General features: G+C 50.3%; 1 protein-coding gene across 1 annotated transcript in view; it reads right to left on the bottom strand.

Annotated features, from left to right (window-relative positions):
• Nkd1 (NKD inhibitor of WNT signaling pathway 1) overlaps nt 1–16,186 on the bottom strand; it is a 71,341-nt gene that overhangs the window by 21,709 nt on the left and 33,446 nt on the right. The window lies entirely within an intron of this gene.

Raw genomic sequence — 16,186 nt, 5'->3', positions numbered from 1 at the left:
CTTCCTGTGTGCCTTGTTTCCCCTCCATAGATGAACTCACAGTACAAGGTCTCAGGGTAGCTCTGAGGAGCAAGTACTCAGACATGAGGCAGTGCTGGGACAGGGCCTGACAGATCAGTAGTTACTGCTTACTGCTTCCTGAACTCTCAACATCAAAGAGCTACCCGCACAAGTCAGGAGATGCTGAGACGCACCAGCAACCTTCCCATGGCAAACACTGTGAAGTATGTTATTATTATACCCACTTTACAGAAGAGAAAACCAAGGCACAGAGCAGTTAAGTGAGTTGTTAATGCCACACAGTTCTTTGGGGGCAGGGGATTTCCTTTTATTTGAGACAAGGTCTCCCTGTAGCCACAGCTGGCTTAGAAATCCCTATGTAGACCAAGCTGGCCTCGATTTCATGGAGATTTGCCTGTCTCTGCCTCCCGAGTGCTGGCTCCAACTCCACACAGTTCTTAAGTACCAGAGCCAGAGCCTGCCCCTCACCACTGTACCTCCTTATAAGAGGGCTGAGTGTGGGGTTTGGACTGCAGTCCACTTCATCATTCTTTACTCAGCCATCACTCTGGCCCTTGGGGACCCAGGGTCTAGGTTCCCTCTCTTCTGGACTCCAGAACTGTAGACTTTAGTCCTGCTTTGAGTTCTGATTAAGACCAGAGGCCTGGCTTGGTAGTAGTCTCTTAGGACATGTGGCCTCCATGTGCCTCCCTCCCAAGTCGCAGCACTGTCCCTCTGCTGGCCCCCAAGAGCCTGGCTTCTGCCCCTTGCTGGGCCCCAGGAAGAGCAGTTCCTCTGGGCACTGGTGTGTGGCTGGCTCAGCCCTGAGCCCAGCAGCAGCACAGGCACACTGCCTTAAAAGGCCTCTGGGACGGAAAACCACATCAAAGCGAGGCCTTCGGGAGTGCTGGCACAGGCTAGGGATTTTCCTCTTTGTCTTTGGGGCTTCATACTCCTGAACTCAGTCTCCCCCACCCATGGCCCCAGCAGGTCTGTGTCAATCTTTCTGTTCTCTAAGAGCTAACAGATGTGGGTACACGCAGTTTCCAAGCAAACTCTTGGTGCCCACGGAACACAGCACCACGTAGATTCCAGGATTGTACCGGGTGGTGATACTCCGGGAGGAGAGAGCACAGCTCAGGCCACCCTGGAACCATCACTTCCAAGAAGCTTGTCCTAGCTGGCCCGAGAAATGCCTGGCTAACTCTTTCTTCCCTGCCCTCTACAAAGAAGCAGCCCAGCCTGACTGAGAGCAAGTGCTGATTTCTACTGTCCCTCCTGGGAGGCAGGACAGGGCCATCCATGCTCCAGGGCCCAGGTGGACCCAGCATAGGACCCCAGGCCCTCTTCGCAGCTGAATGGAAGCAAATGTGTCACTAAACTTCTCTGCTCCTATTTTCCTACTCTGTAAAACGGGGTCTTGGATATCAGAGGGGCCAAGGAGAAGGTATGGTCAAAAGGCCTGCTGACATCTGTTACAAAGCCAGGGCCCTAATGCCAGCTTCTCTGATCCTTCCCACATGCCCTCCTCTCATACATGCTTGTGAATATTCTTACAGTCCATCTTGACAATCACCTAGTACCAAGCAATTCCACTTAAGAGCCCATCTAAGTTCAATGACATCTAGGGCTAAGAGTCATCCCCCAAAGGCCAGTAAAGGATGCTGTGCTGGTTCTCTACAGTGGAGCAGCACACAGTGATACAAAGAGTGCAGTGGATTCATCTGTCCTGCCACACAGAACATGCACCATAAGAGGAGCCAAGGACGGACCCATCTGTCCTGCCATGCACATCACACCGAGACAGTAAGGGAGCTCATGCAGGGGACATGGTGCCACTACTGTGCACTTTAGGAAACTGACTGCACGAGGGACTGTGAGGTGCTCAGCAGGCAGGAGAGTGTGTGGAAAAAAATGCCCCTGGTCACTCACAGGAAGGGGAAGGAGACACAGGGCCTCAGTCAGAAAGCCCAGCCTTGTCAGAATCCTAACACTTAACAGATAACAGTGGTCCCTCAGGATCTACAGGGACTGGTCCCAGAACCCATGGGACACCCAAATCCTCAGACTCTGATGTCCCTTAGATAAAACAGTGTAGTATTTTTTACAGGACCTGAGAATCTCCCTCATAGTCTTTAAGCCATCTCTTAGATGGGGAGCAGAGCACGCAGCCTGTGGGCCACAAGTCTGGATGTGGCTGTTAGGTGCTGGACAAATATGCCAAATGTCTACTGGATGGACCTTAGTGCCAGGCCACTGTTCCTGCCTGTCCTGCAGGCATTGCAAGCTGGGACAGTGACAAATGTCACTATATTACCCTCCTCGCTTGTAGCAACTCAGGCCAAACTTGTCACTTGCTCCCAAGTCCTGATTCTTATGGACCCAGGACATAACCACAGCCTGCTAAAACTAGAGTCCAAGATTCCTGCCATGCCTGGAAGTTGTAGGAGGAGGCTCATGTCACCCCTTTCCCCATGGCCCCTTCAGCCTCCCCAGCTGGCCCAACTGTCCTGCAGAGAGGAGGGAGATGGCTCCCAGGCACTGGCAGGGCTGGCCTTCTGCCTGGGCCCACAAGGAGCAGCCTTCGTGGCTCCAAAGACATGGAGCAGCGATTAAAATTCCTTGCATCACTCCTATTTTTATCTGCCTAGGACATAATCAGAATGTTCCTCGCTGTGCCCCAGCTGCCCCTCCTACAGCTAAGCGCCTAGCCTAAGCTACAGGTCTGCTGCTAGGAAGCTAGACATCACATTTCTGGGAGGACCCCACAGGACACAAATGATCCCCAAAAATGGCCTTGCCTTCTTATGACACCAGCCTACTGCCCAAGCTGCCACCCTTAAGCTGTGAACATCTGTGCAGCATCTGAATGCCACCATCACGCCACCATCACCACAACTTTGTCCAAGCCATGTCTGGTCCCACCGTGAGCTACTTAAAGACTACTTAATACTTCCCACTCCCTCTCAATACCCCTATAGTACTGGAGGACTAAACCTAGGGCTTCAAGCTTGCTAGGCAAGTACTCTTACCACCAAGCTATATCCCCGGCCTTCTTTACATATCTACAGGATCCCACTAAATTGCCAGGCTGACTTCAAATACATAATCCTCCTACCTCACCTTTTCCCAAGTTGCTGGAACTCCAAGTGTATGCTAACAAGCCTCGTTAATCTAATACTCTAAAACTTCTCTAAATATTATCTCCCCCTCCCTCTTTACCCAGTCTTACAATAAGCAACAAGATCAGTGAAATTATGGGTGTGATTCCTCATTATATTTGGAACTTTTGAAGGATAGTTCATATTAAGCCAATAGTCATTAAAATGCCAGCTGTCCACCACTTACCATTTCAAGTCCCATGTCAGAGACCAGTACCCAGGCTTTGAGAGTGGTAAGATGGGAAGAGCCCTATAGTACCCCCCAAGATGAAGCTGGCCCCAACAGAAGGGGGAAGGAGGGAGAGACACAAGGCAAGGCAAGCACCAGAGAGGTGCAGGCTCTTCCCACAGTCCAGAAGCACCTGCATTAAGATTCTGATTTCTAAGGATGGAGAAAAGATGGCTGACAGGGAAAATAACCCAAACCAACAGAACATCGTAAGCCTTGTCATTACTCAGTATGCTTCCTTATGTCAAATCTCAGCGCTTACAGCAGGTGACCTGAGGTCGGATGGGCTGTCCAGAATGGCCAGGGCATGGACCTAGCTAGAGTTCAGAGGCATTTCTACAGTGATAACCAGGAACCAATGGGACGTAGGGATACTAAGGCCACGAGGACAAAGGACTCAGTGATGACAGCAACCGGCACATACTGAGCATGATAGTTGCTCAGTGCTGTGCTAAGAGTCTGAGGCCTCTGTGGCTAAATCCACCACAGCTCAGGAATTGGGGTCTGTTGCTATCCCCATATGAGCTCTAAGGACACTGAGGTTCATGGCTGGTAGGACGCACTGAAGTCAGGTCCAGCTATGTGGTACGAGGCTCCATAAAGTGATTCTACCTGCCTGTTCCTCAGTGTTCCCAGCTGTTACAACAGGGGAATGAGTATGGGTAAAGTCAAACACCCAGCGTTTGTCCTGAGCGGGAGCTGATACCCCCTGGCTTACCCCACTGTCCTCTCTTCCCCAAGGTCTTCAGAAATCAGCCAGCTGGGCAAAGCCAGTTCAGTCTGCCTTACACTTAGTTGGGCTGTTGCCTTCCCCACTTCCCCTGTGCCACTGACACTGCCAGGATGCTGCCTGTCACACTGCTCACCTGCCCAGCCACTGGCCTGCATGCTATATAGCCAAGAACTGATGACAGGAGCAGCCTAGGGCACTGGGGAGCCTCTGACCACCCTGTAACTGCGGCTACTGCTACCAGTGACTGGCTGGGGATGGCCCTGGACTGATGCCAGGTTCCAGTCCACGTGCCCTCAGGAGAAGGATGGCTGTGGGTCAAATCACTTATGGCAAACAGCACTTAGATATCTATGGACCTATAACAGTGCGTCTACAGTCCGCAGGCCACTTCACTGTGAGGAAGGATGTATGCTCTGGCCCAGGACAACAGGCAGTCCAGACAGAAACAGGATGGGGAAAGGAACCTGGGGTTCAGAAGCCTGGGGTTCGTCACTTAGCCTCAGAAGTTAGGTGGTGAGCTTCTGGCTTTGCTAAATGAATGCACACATTCACCAAGACCTTTTCTGCTCATACCACCCACGGGAACATCTGGAGAACACAGGCAAACAAAGATCTTGGCTAGACTCTAGGATGCTCTTGTCAGTACACACACATGCACGCACACTTACATGTAGAGTCTGCCCCATCCAGCCCTGCAGGGCTCTGGGGAAACTACCTGTCTCAGAGATCACTCCCTGTTGGCTCATTCCCAGCTCTGCTAGGCCTCCCTTCCCAGCTGCTCCATCACCTGCCCCCAAACCTAGAATTGAAAAGCTTCTTGTCACCCTCATAGGCTAACTAGCCTGCTCTACCTGTGCTGTGCAGACCCACTTCCCACAGCACTCTGCTCTCACTGGGGCAGAATCTCCTATCTCCCACGCACTAGAGTGGGCACTGACCCTACTATTTCCACACACCAATTTGGGCAAAATCAAGGGTTGCAGCTCTGGGCTCCATGAAGATTCAGTTCATTCCAAAACTTAACAGAAGTAGCTTGTAAAACTGGGCCCCAGATCCCACTCAACCGGAAATGCAGGTGCATGAAGGCCACACAAAAGCAGACACAAAAGACTGGCACTGGGGAGCACAAACAAGGACCAGCATGGCGCCTATCCTGCCATGTGATAAGTGGGTAGCAAAGCAACCACAGGTGGAACCCAGCAGACTGGGCACCCGACTGCTTCCTGCAGTAGTGCCTGTGTTCTGTACTGTAGGAATTGTTTGTTCTTTCTTTCCCTCTCTCCTTCTCTCCCTCTGTTTTATTTTATTCTCTATTTTATTTTTTGAGACAGGGTCTCACTATGTAGCCTCAGCTGGCCTGAATGCACCATGTAGACTAGGCTGGCCTCTAATTCAGAGAGATCTGCCTGTCTGTCTCCTGGGTGCTGGGACTGATTACAAGTGTGTACCACCATGTCCTGCTAAAATATTAACCTTTTCAATGGTGGTTTACAATTAAAACAAAGATGTGGCTCCTGCCAGGCTTACCTCAAGCTTCATGGGTCCCAAACTCCCCCATGGCATCCCCCAAGTTCATTTTCCCCTTGTCTTCCCTGTGTTTGAATAGGGCATCCCCATTCTGCTGCCCAGTCCAGACATCAAGAGTGATCTGATGTTTCTCATGCAGCCTTTCCTTCCATCCCAACACATCCTGTGAGCTGACACCGAGCACTCTTACCTCGTTTTCATCTCCACCATGTTCCAGAGGTGTCTGCACCAGGACAACAGTTATTATTTTCACTCCCCACCCCCATCATCTACTGTTCCCCATTCACTGACTGCTGAACCCCCTTGCTGTTTGTGGTGTTTGGCATGTGCCACCTCAGGACATTTGCACTGACAGCATCCTCTGCCTGGGTTGCTCTTTCTCCAGGCAGCCACTCTTTCTCCTTCAGGTTTTACTGTCTCTTTGTTGCTGGAATGAGGGCTTCTCAAATATATTTAAAACTGCAGGCCTTCTCCTCACATCCCATCCCTTCCTTACTCTTCTGTGGGGCTTAGCACCATCTGACATACCATGTAACATGCCTGACAGGAGGCATGCAGTGAGTGTGCCCTAAACAGCCAATACAGCTCTATATTTACAGACTTAGGAACATTCCCCGCATTTTCTCAAAAGAAAAAAAGCGGTGGCCCAAGAGTCCAGAGAACGTGATGGCCTCTGCTAAAATTACCCATGTGATCTCCTAGGCACCAATCAAGGACTTTCTTTTCTCCCTACAGATATGAGTTATGCAATTTGGGACTTTTAGATAAATCCACTGAAGGGGTACCCTAATTACCTCACCTTGCATCCCTGTTCAGCATGGAAGAAGCCAGAGCGGTCTGTGTCCTGATTTCCTATCAGCAATTTGGGTAACCTCTTCAGGGGGAAATGTTAGAGTAGCAAAAAGCCCCACAGTTTTAACTGGTCAAGACTATGAAATCCCTAGACTATCTATTGGAGGATCCACCTTACCAATCTCACTGATCAATCACCTGGTGATAGAACCACCCTTAGGAAGGGAGGTTCACCTTAAGTTATGCTACAAAGATGGGCAGAATACCTGTTGCCTTAATGAGGTAGCAACTTTTTTTCTGCCTGGAATCCCACCTTGTAACACAGAACTCTGCAGAACTTCTGACCAGCCATAGTCATGTGGGTCTCTGCATAAATGTCTGCTTTCTGCCATTTGGGTCCATTCTTCAGTTCTTTTATGAGTGAGACTAAGAACCCTATAGGGGACCCTCTTTCCCCCATTTCAGTACAGGCCAAAACTATGGACATATGGTGTCTTCCTTTAATTAAGAGACAAAATGACCTACAGGGACAGTATGTGAAGGTGCTTTGCAGACAATGATAGACTGGCACCATCCTTTGAAATATTCTGGAAAAAAATTTATTTTGTACCCTTTGTATATTCAGAATGTAGCATTATCAGAAATCCTCAAAAAAATTAAATTAAAAAAGAAAAATATCCTAATGAAAAAAAAGTCACCCATGTGAACATATATCAAGAGAGAGACAGCACCAGAATGCCCCTGAGGCTCTGCCAGCTGGTATTCAAGTCATCTGATGTTCACTACCAGTAGGCAAGGCTGCTTCCACAGGCAGAGGAAACAAAGGCACTCTACCAGGAAAGTTCCCTGTGTGGCTTGTAGGACTCATGGAGTCAGCAGAAGGGCAGTGTCTCCTGCAGCTTCCCAATGAGACGGGCAGTTCTGCCTTCAGCAGGAGGCCTCCAGCCTGGGCACAACACAAATTCCTGCCTGCCCTTAGCCACCCAGCAATCCTGTCAGACCTGGCCTGTTTCCTGTGGCTCTTAGCCACACACACTCAGGAAACCTGGGACTGCAGATCTGCAAGATGTAGTAAGACTTGATTCCAGAGGTGGCAGGAGGCCAATGGAACATGTCAATTGGGTTGTCACTGGCAGCATAGGGGAAAGAGAAGGGTGTGGGGGTATGGTCACCACCATACACCAGATTCTACAGTTCTACTCCAGGTAACCCAAGACCTGGAGGATAAACAGTGTGGGGTTCCAAGAGGTGGCTGTCTGCCCCTGTGGATCTGTCCAGGCCCCATGTTATTGGGCCTGGGGAGGTCCATGGAGGTCTGGTGAGGTTATGTGGCTGGTACGGAGGATCAGGGGCTTCTAAGGTCTAGGAACGGAAGGCATTCAGGATTGTGGCTCCATCACCACTGAACTCCCAGTGACCCAGAGAGATCGACAGGTAAGTATCACCTCCTCTTACAGGTATGGGACTGAGGCTTTCTCTGCAAAGGGAAGCAAGAAAAAGGGATGGTTAGGAGGTGCTACATCTTTCTGAAAAAGTCATCCCTGAGGACCAAAGTGCACCTAGGTAAGGCAGCAGCACAGGCCCATGTGACCTCCAGTCACAGGCTGGCGTTCCAGTCAGGACTTAAAACCCCCAGAAGATGGCTCCCAGAAAATGACACACTTGAGTTTCATGGATTTCATGAAACTTGTGCTACCAGTCTATCTATAGACTTTAACGAGAATCTGAGTACAGATGTGGAAACTGAGGCCTCAAAAAGAGACAGGATTTGATAGAGTTACAAAGCCAAAGAGCAGCAGAGCCACCATCAAAACCCTAAAGACCCAAAGTAGGGCCAAGAGGTCAGCTAAGGTGCACCCCAATTCACTCTCAAGCAGGAATGGGTTCTGTGTGCAGGCAGCTCCGCCCCAGCTATCAAGAAGGCCACATAAAGTACCCCATGTCTCCCACATGGGACTTCTTGCACCTTCACAGACATCTGCATTAGGACCCTTGAGAAAGGGCAATAGGCCTACCTCCTCAGAGGCACAGCACACACAGGGCTCCCTACAGCCCTCCAGAAGTTCACCCCTATGAGGCTTCCTCAGGGTCCACCCCAGCACCTGGTCTGAAGGCTCAGAATTGGGTGGCCCCAAGGGGGATACAGGAGGCTGAAAGCCCACTGTTGGAAATCTGGACAACCCGAGGCACAGTTTACACTCTAGAGCTCCCCACAGGGCCAGGCTAGGGCCCAGACATGGCACTTTTGCTTCATTCTTCCTTTACTTGTCTACCCTAGGACATCCTTAAGGAACCACATGCACACAATCCTCACCTTAGGGCTCTGCTTCTGGGGTGCCTGACCTAAGACAGGTTCCCACTGAACTTCCTGTGGAGTTGGGGAGCTTCTGCCCCATGCTGCAGCAACACAGACAGCAAACAGGCCACCAGAAGGCCAGCTGCTTGGTCTCCCACAAACTGGATGGCACATACATCCAGGCCTGGAAATCAAGTCACACCAAGGACAATCTAGCCAGTAAGGGACAGGGGACAGTCTCCGCTGGCAGATGGGAAAGCACATTTCCTTCCACTCCTCCCTCCATCTTTAAGGGCCTAATCCAAGCACAGCCAGTTCTTTCTGAGCATCTCGATCCCATTTACAAGCTCTAAGGAGGCCTTCAGAACACTCTGGGGGATCCAAGGCTGAGGGGTAGTTCTGTCCATCTTTCCTGTTGCGGCATCAGACTCCAAAGCTGCCCAGCCCCTCCCAGCACCCAGTCCTCTTCCTCTGGGAACACTGATAGCCTTTGGAGGGTTGTCCTCCATGGGCTGCCCAGACTCCACCCAGCATACTGGTCATCTCAGATACAACACAACTGCTTAAGTGAGTCCAAAAGTTGGAAGAGACTCACAACAAAAATTCCATGTCTTTTATCTAGAATTCCAAGCTAGCAGGAATCCCAGCTTTCCCCTATCTCACCCATCTGGTAGAAGCAGAGCTGACTTTTAAGCAAGCTCAGGACTTGGCGCAACCAATGAGAACTTTGCAGTTACATGACCCAAGCCAGGCCAAGGACACAGTATACTATCAGGACATCTACTAGAATAAGGCTAGGACTCTACAACTGCTGGCAACATTTATCTCCTTAAGGAAGGAAGAGCCTACCTGAATAGAAAGCAACCCAGGAAATCAGGGTTCAGTGAAAAAAAAAACAAAAAAACAGGTTCTGACATCATCTGAAGGCCTAGATCAAACCACATCTGAAACTAGATCCCTCAAACATTTCAATGACATGAACCATTAAATTTCTTCCTGCTTAAGACAATTTCAGCTACTTTTCTCAGTCATGGTTGCTGATGAGTCCTGCTTAATGTACCCTCCTCTCACTGCTAGCACAATGCCAGGCTCAGAATACATGCCCCCTAGAATCCCCAGGCTTGGAGCCTTCACTGTGCATGGTAGGGCAGGTGGTGAGAAAGCCTGGGAGTCCCAGTCAAAGACTCAGCTCTCAGTCCTGGCTAGCCTCACTCTAAGGCCTGTACCAGGACCTTAAGCCTCAGCCCTGGCTTCTACTGCTGTAAACACACATGCACCCCTACCACTTTGCATCACTGCCCCATAACCATCACATACCCTGCAACTATCACAGTACCCTATAACAGCCATTACATACCCCATAACCAGCATAAAGGGAAGACACTTATTTGGGCTCATGGCTTACAAGACTATCCAGACTACTGCCCACAGGCCACATACAGACATGTCTACTGTCCATAGACCATCCACATCCATGCATAGCTATCGGTGTAGCCCAACACAAAATTATGAACTTACTTAAAACATTATGAATCCTTCTGTGCCTTTTTTGAATTTTGTGGATGACAATGTCATGTCACAATGCCAAAAGGCAGGACCATATCTGCTAGAGGGTACACCCCATGGTGAGGGGGGCCCATTGCTCTAAGGCCACTGGTGGGTGCAGATGGCAACAGTAGAGAGGCACACAGGGAGCAAATCACTCACCTCATGAGATTAGGGCAGGACTAAGGTCGGAAGGTTCCCTCCCAGGGCTTAAAGAGCTCCTGCTAGGCTGCCCCAAGGACCAAGCCTTCAACACACAGGTCTTGGCATTCCAGCCATGGCAAGTATCCCTATGATTCTACTACTCCAACCGGACACCTGAGAATGAAAGGTGAGCTATGAACCAAGCCAAGACCACAAAAGAAACTGGTGCCATCAAGGGTAACTAGGCTGGGGGTGTGCTGTACACCCCTTTCTACCCCAAGCCAGCACACCTCAACCCTGCCTGCTTGTCCTCCCTCTGATCCCTATCATCGCCCTCTGCCCCCATACTGCCTCCTCTCTCTTTTTCCTCCTGGTCTGCTTCTGTATGTAGCCTTCTGTCAGAGAAGTCATCCTAGAGACTCAGCATGGTCCCTCATGCAGCCCTCTGAACACCGTCCAGGCTCCTGCTGTACACATATACATGCACACATGCAGCTGGCAGAGAGTTGAGAAAGAAACTTTTCATTATTTCATGCAGTCTGCATTTTCTCTGTGAATTGAGAAAAAAAACATCCTCAATGAGATATTAGGCAGAGACAAAGACTAGGGACTAAGCATTATGGGACAGGAGGGCACAGTGGAGGAGGGAAATCTACCCTGGAGGGTCCAGAGGATGCTGGCTGATCATTAACCTCCAAGCAGGGGAGGCAAGGCACTGGCCCTAGGATGGATTCCACTGACCTGAGGCCACTGGGGAATGGGCCCTAGCTAGCAACCTCTGCCAGTGTCCAGCCCTGGTTTCTGCACAAAACACAAGCCAGCAATGATGACGATACCCACAGCCTCCAGCGGCTCACAACAGCCAAGTCACTGCTCAGAATGCAAACCAGGCAGATATAGAGGCCCATCATGGAGACCAGCACCCTAGACTCCACTTCTAGACAGACAGCTATCTCCCCAGGGTCTGGCCCTCCAAGTGGCTCTCCTGGACATCCTGAGCTAGCTTCTGCTATTTCCTAGTGCCACAACCTGCAGTCAGCTTCCTGCTCACAGTCCAGGTCAGGCAGACACTCCTCTGTGTTCGCAGTCCTCAACAGTTAACTCCTCCATCCAACTCAACTGGCTGAAGAGCCTTCTCTGTCCTGTTTTCTGGGAAACAAATGTTACAATGAGGAAGGATGCTGGCCTAAGAAAGCTGGGTGTTCTGCCTCAGTGTCCTCTTTTGTACAGAGGAAAAAGGGCAGGAGGCTTTCCTGTTGCAATGGTCCAAGATGATCAGTTCATGATGGGGTCAATCCAGCCACCCTTGATCTGTCTCTTCTGTCCTCAGGCCACCCCCAGGGACTATCACCCAGTCACAAAGTCAGGACTCATAAAGTGGGCCTCAGGACTCTCTGTCTCAGGAGACAAAGTTCCTTCTGGGAGGAGGAAGGAAATGGGAAGAGTTGAATGTTTTGCCCATGCCACCCCTGCTGTCACAGCCCTGGCCACCAGGCCTAGCACCCTGCATTGGGAGCCACAGGGCTCTGGACAGTGGCTCAACGTTCAGACTAAAGGGTGGTATAGACCTGGCTGAGGATTCCACATCCAAAATGCTTGAGGGTAGATGTGTCTGAATGGGCCTATGTCTAAACACAGCACTCTCCTGTTTCCTGCATACTTTACACATAGTCTGAGGTAATTCCATACAGTGTTTAATAGTTGCTGCAAGATATGGCTCCAGGTGGAGAGCATTCCACTGGAGGCAACTGTGTCAGTGCTCAGACACTTTGGATTTTGGAGCCTTGCAGATTTCCAATCTGGATGTCTGAGCTATACAAGCCTAGACTCATCAGCAAACACGGGCTTGTGTGGAGCATCCCAAGGAGGTACCAGCAGCTAGGACTGACCATTTGCATTACTGAAAAATCATCAAGCCAGTTTTCCAAGGAGGTGAGCCCGACTGCCTATGGAGTAACGTTAGGCCAGGAGAGGGCCACCAGATGACTTGGCCAAAATGCCTAGAGCTAAGGTAGGCACATCTCTGGGCCTGGGCTCCCTCCATGTTGTGAGCAGTATCTACCTCATGGGAGGGCTGACTGAACAAGGTGACATTTGTGAGCACTGTCAACAGTGCTGCCCACCTTACTAAGCAGACAAAACCAAGGTGAGTATGAAGCAGGCAGAGCTAAACTTGTAAAAAGAGGCCCGTCCCCAGGAGAAGAATGGCTAGGTTTCTGTTGGTTATGGGGAGTGGGGTGCTGGGGATGGATGGAACCTGGGGACTTACACAGTTAGGCAAACACTCCCCCACTCTCAGCCCTTTTTCACTTCTGCTTGGGAGAAGGTCTCACTGAGTTGCATAGGCTGGCCCTGAACGCACAACTTTCCTGTCTCTACACCTTGAATAGCTAGAATGACAGTCTTGCATCCCAAACCCAGCCTTGGAATTTTTTTTTAGATTCATTTATTTATTTTATGTGTGTATCTGACCTGCATGTGTGTATTTACATGTGTTTACAGTTCTGCAGATGCCAGAGGTATCGAATCTCCTGGAACTGGAGTTACAGATGCCATGTGGGTCCTGAGAATTGAACCTGGGTCCCCTGGAAGAATAGCCAGTGTGCTCTTAATCGCTGAGCCCTCTCTCCAGTCCCTCTGGATTTCTAACTGCCACAATGGAGCAGAGGCAGGTACTGCTAGCAGAGGAAACCAAGGCCAAGAGCAGCTAAGGCTCCTTTATGTGTGACTCAGAAGCAGCAGTGGCACCAGGACCCTGGAGCTTTTGCGAGGCTGTGCTCTAAGCACCATGGGAACTGGGAGGCCAGGGTTGGCACCAGAGCAGGGCACCCTGCTGGTGCTGTGACAGGCTGGTAGCAGTGGCCCCTGCTGTTACAGTATCCCTGAGCTGGACTGCTAAGCCCCACCTACTTACAGGAATCCTCCATTCCTGAGAGAGCTTCCTTTCCAAGCACACATGCTGCTAGCTTTTTTATACAGCCCAGGACCACCTGCCCAAGGAATGGTGCTGCCCACAGTGGGGTGGCACTCCTATATCAATTAACAATCAAGACAAGTCCTCATAGACATGCCACAGGCCAACCTGATCTAGACAATTCCTCAAATGACGATTCCACTTTCAGATGACTCTAGGCTGTGTCAACCTGACAATAAGGTTAACCGGGCTAAGTGGTAAGGTGTCTCTCCCCATAGTGACTCTTTCAGATCCATCAAGATACATGTAAACTGCAGCATGGTTTGTCCATAAGTGACTGGTTAAGACTCAGAAGGAGGATAAAAATTCCTTGGAAATCAATAATTACTCCTAGGGCTGCATTCACAGAAGTGTGATGAGCTCTGGGGTCAGCAAGAATAAAATTAGTAAGAATAAAATGGAGAGCGACTACTGAAGACATTCACTCTCAACTTTGAGCCTCCACATGTAAACATTTGCATGTGCACCTGCACACACGTAAATGTGTATACCCACACACACAAAAGGACTACATCTGAAAATTGCAAAGTGATCAGTCTGTTAGTACAGGACTAGAGACTCCTTCCAGAAAATGAAGTTTCTTTTTTTTAAAAAAAAAAAGCCACACTCTTTTTCGCTTCAAAGTGTGGGCTGAAGGCTAGCAGTCTCCACACATTCCAGCTGTCAGAAATGTACCTCAGGCCCCCACCTGACCCACAAAGCCAGAATCTGAGCTCTTTACATGGTCCTCATGTAATTCATGTGCACGTACTATGAAAAGGCCTGGTCTAGGGGAGGAGGTTACAGTTAGAGCTGGTATTCTTATACTTAGCCAGTCCCAAGCTCTCCTTAATACATAGAAGTACTTCCTATGTCTTAGCCCATTTCAGAATCACAAAAGTCTAGAGTTGAGCCTACAGCTATCTCCATTTTATTTATTTATTCACTGATTTTGTTTTTTGAGACAGAGTTTTGTGTAGCCCAGGCTGCCTTGAACTCCATATGGAACTGAGACTGGCCTCAAACTCCTGATCCTTCCTCTGCCTTTGGAACAATGGATTTACAGGTGTACGCCACCATACCTAGCCATCATCCCCATGTTATAAATGAATAAGCCAAGAGAGAGGATGTAACTGTCTACAGGGCACACAGAGCTGGGGGAACTAGTTGAGGGAAGTCAGATGCAAGAGGGAGATAGGAACAAAGAGCTGGTGGACACTCAGAGGACCCGAGAAAGTAGAAGCAGCCAGTAGTCTGCATCCCCACAGGGAAGTATGACCCCACCTGAGAGGGAGAGGCCAATTCTGGGTGCTTCTTAAGGCAAAGCAGGATCAGTGGGAGGGAGGGCCCACACTCTCTATTCCCAATCCTAGGAGCCAGAACAATCCAGCATGGAAAGGACTGGTCAGGTAGTGAGCTTTCTATCACAGGAGGTATTCAAGCAGATGCTGGGAAGGCTGTTTAAGGAGGTCTTGATGGGTTGGACTTTCCTCAACTAGGCAGCCTGGAGGATACCCCCATCACCTGCCAGCAATATAGTCAAGGGTGAACAGACTTGCTGACATCTTCAGGAACCACAGCACAGTTCGGGAACCTGTCTTCTGAAAGGTCAAAGGCCAAAGAAAGAGATGCCATGCAAGTCAGTGGGGTGAGCATGGAGGCTGCAGGGCTGGAACAAGCCACAGGAGAGGCCAGCTCTACGGAGTGGCCTCCTGAACTCGACCTCAGTTCAACTAAAGATAATGCTCAGCCCCATGGGGATGCAGCAGGCAGGAGTTACGGCTGCAGAAGCCCCACCTCTTTCAAGTTAGAAGGGGCCAGAGGGTGGCCTTTGCAGAGGTCTGCTCCAATGAAGATGTGGGTAATGAAGGTCTGGGCTACAAGCAAGGCTCTTGTTAATGGCTGCTGCCACTTCTGCGGCTCCCCCTACTGTCAGTAACACTGCCATTATTGATTTGAACTGGGGAGGAAAGAACAGTCCTGAAATCCCAGAACTTGGGGGAGGTTCAAGACCATCCTGAGCTACAATGGTGAGACCTGTCTCAAAAAAAAAGAAAAAAGAAAACTTCCGGAGTATTGGACCCCAGCATCCAGGCCAGGCTGAGCAGCAGAACAAGCATCCAGATTGGGCTGAGCAGCAGAGGCCAGAGTCCGGGTTGGGCTGAGCACAGAGCACAGGGTATGCTGCTAGAGGGCAAGGGGCTGGCCTGATTGTGTAAACGCTTGGCTGATGGATCCTGGAGACAGGCAGGGAAGCCTCCAGAGAGCCAGTTCCACAGCCTTAGAAGTCAGGCCAGCTTTCCATTCCCAGCATTCCAGCCCCAGGTCCCTGGGCGGGCCTGCTGGCCAGGGCGCTCAGCTCCTTCCAGGCCTGGGGTGTGCTTCCAAGGCAGCCCCTTCTCAGGCACGGGCCAGAATTCCTTGGCTGAGGATCCACGCTGACAGAGCCCAGCTGCTGGACACCACTACTCCCCTCCCACTCACTCACACAGTTTCTGAGGAGACGACCTGGGAAGGCTAGCCCAGCACCTGCCCAATATTCAATATAAACACTAGGGACTCAGTGCCATTGGTCAAAATCTGACTGATGACTGGCTTCACCATTACTAGCTTTGGGATCTTCTCCAAGAATTGGAAAGGAGTCCCAGGAAGGGAGAGTTCTGAGTTCATCTGTGCAGCAAAGCCACATCTAGAACCTGAATTTGACATCTGGGACTCAGTACTCTGTTGTACACTGGCAAAGAGCTGTCAGGTACTTAAGCAGGACAGGACATGTTGGGGAGAGGGGGTATTGAAAGCCCCTGAT

This window comes from Nannospalax galili, unplaced genomic scaffold (genome assembly GCF_000622305.1).
Source record: "Nannospalax galili isolate Female #2095 unplaced genomic scaffold, S.galili_v1.0 scaffold1353, whole genome shotgun sequence".
Classification (NCBI taxonomy): domain Eukaryota; kingdom Metazoa; phylum Chordata; class Mammalia; order Rodentia; family Spalacidae; genus Nannospalax; species Nannospalax galili.
Note: the sequence above shows the minus strand (reverse complement) of the source record. Positions and strands in the feature narration are given on the sequence as shown.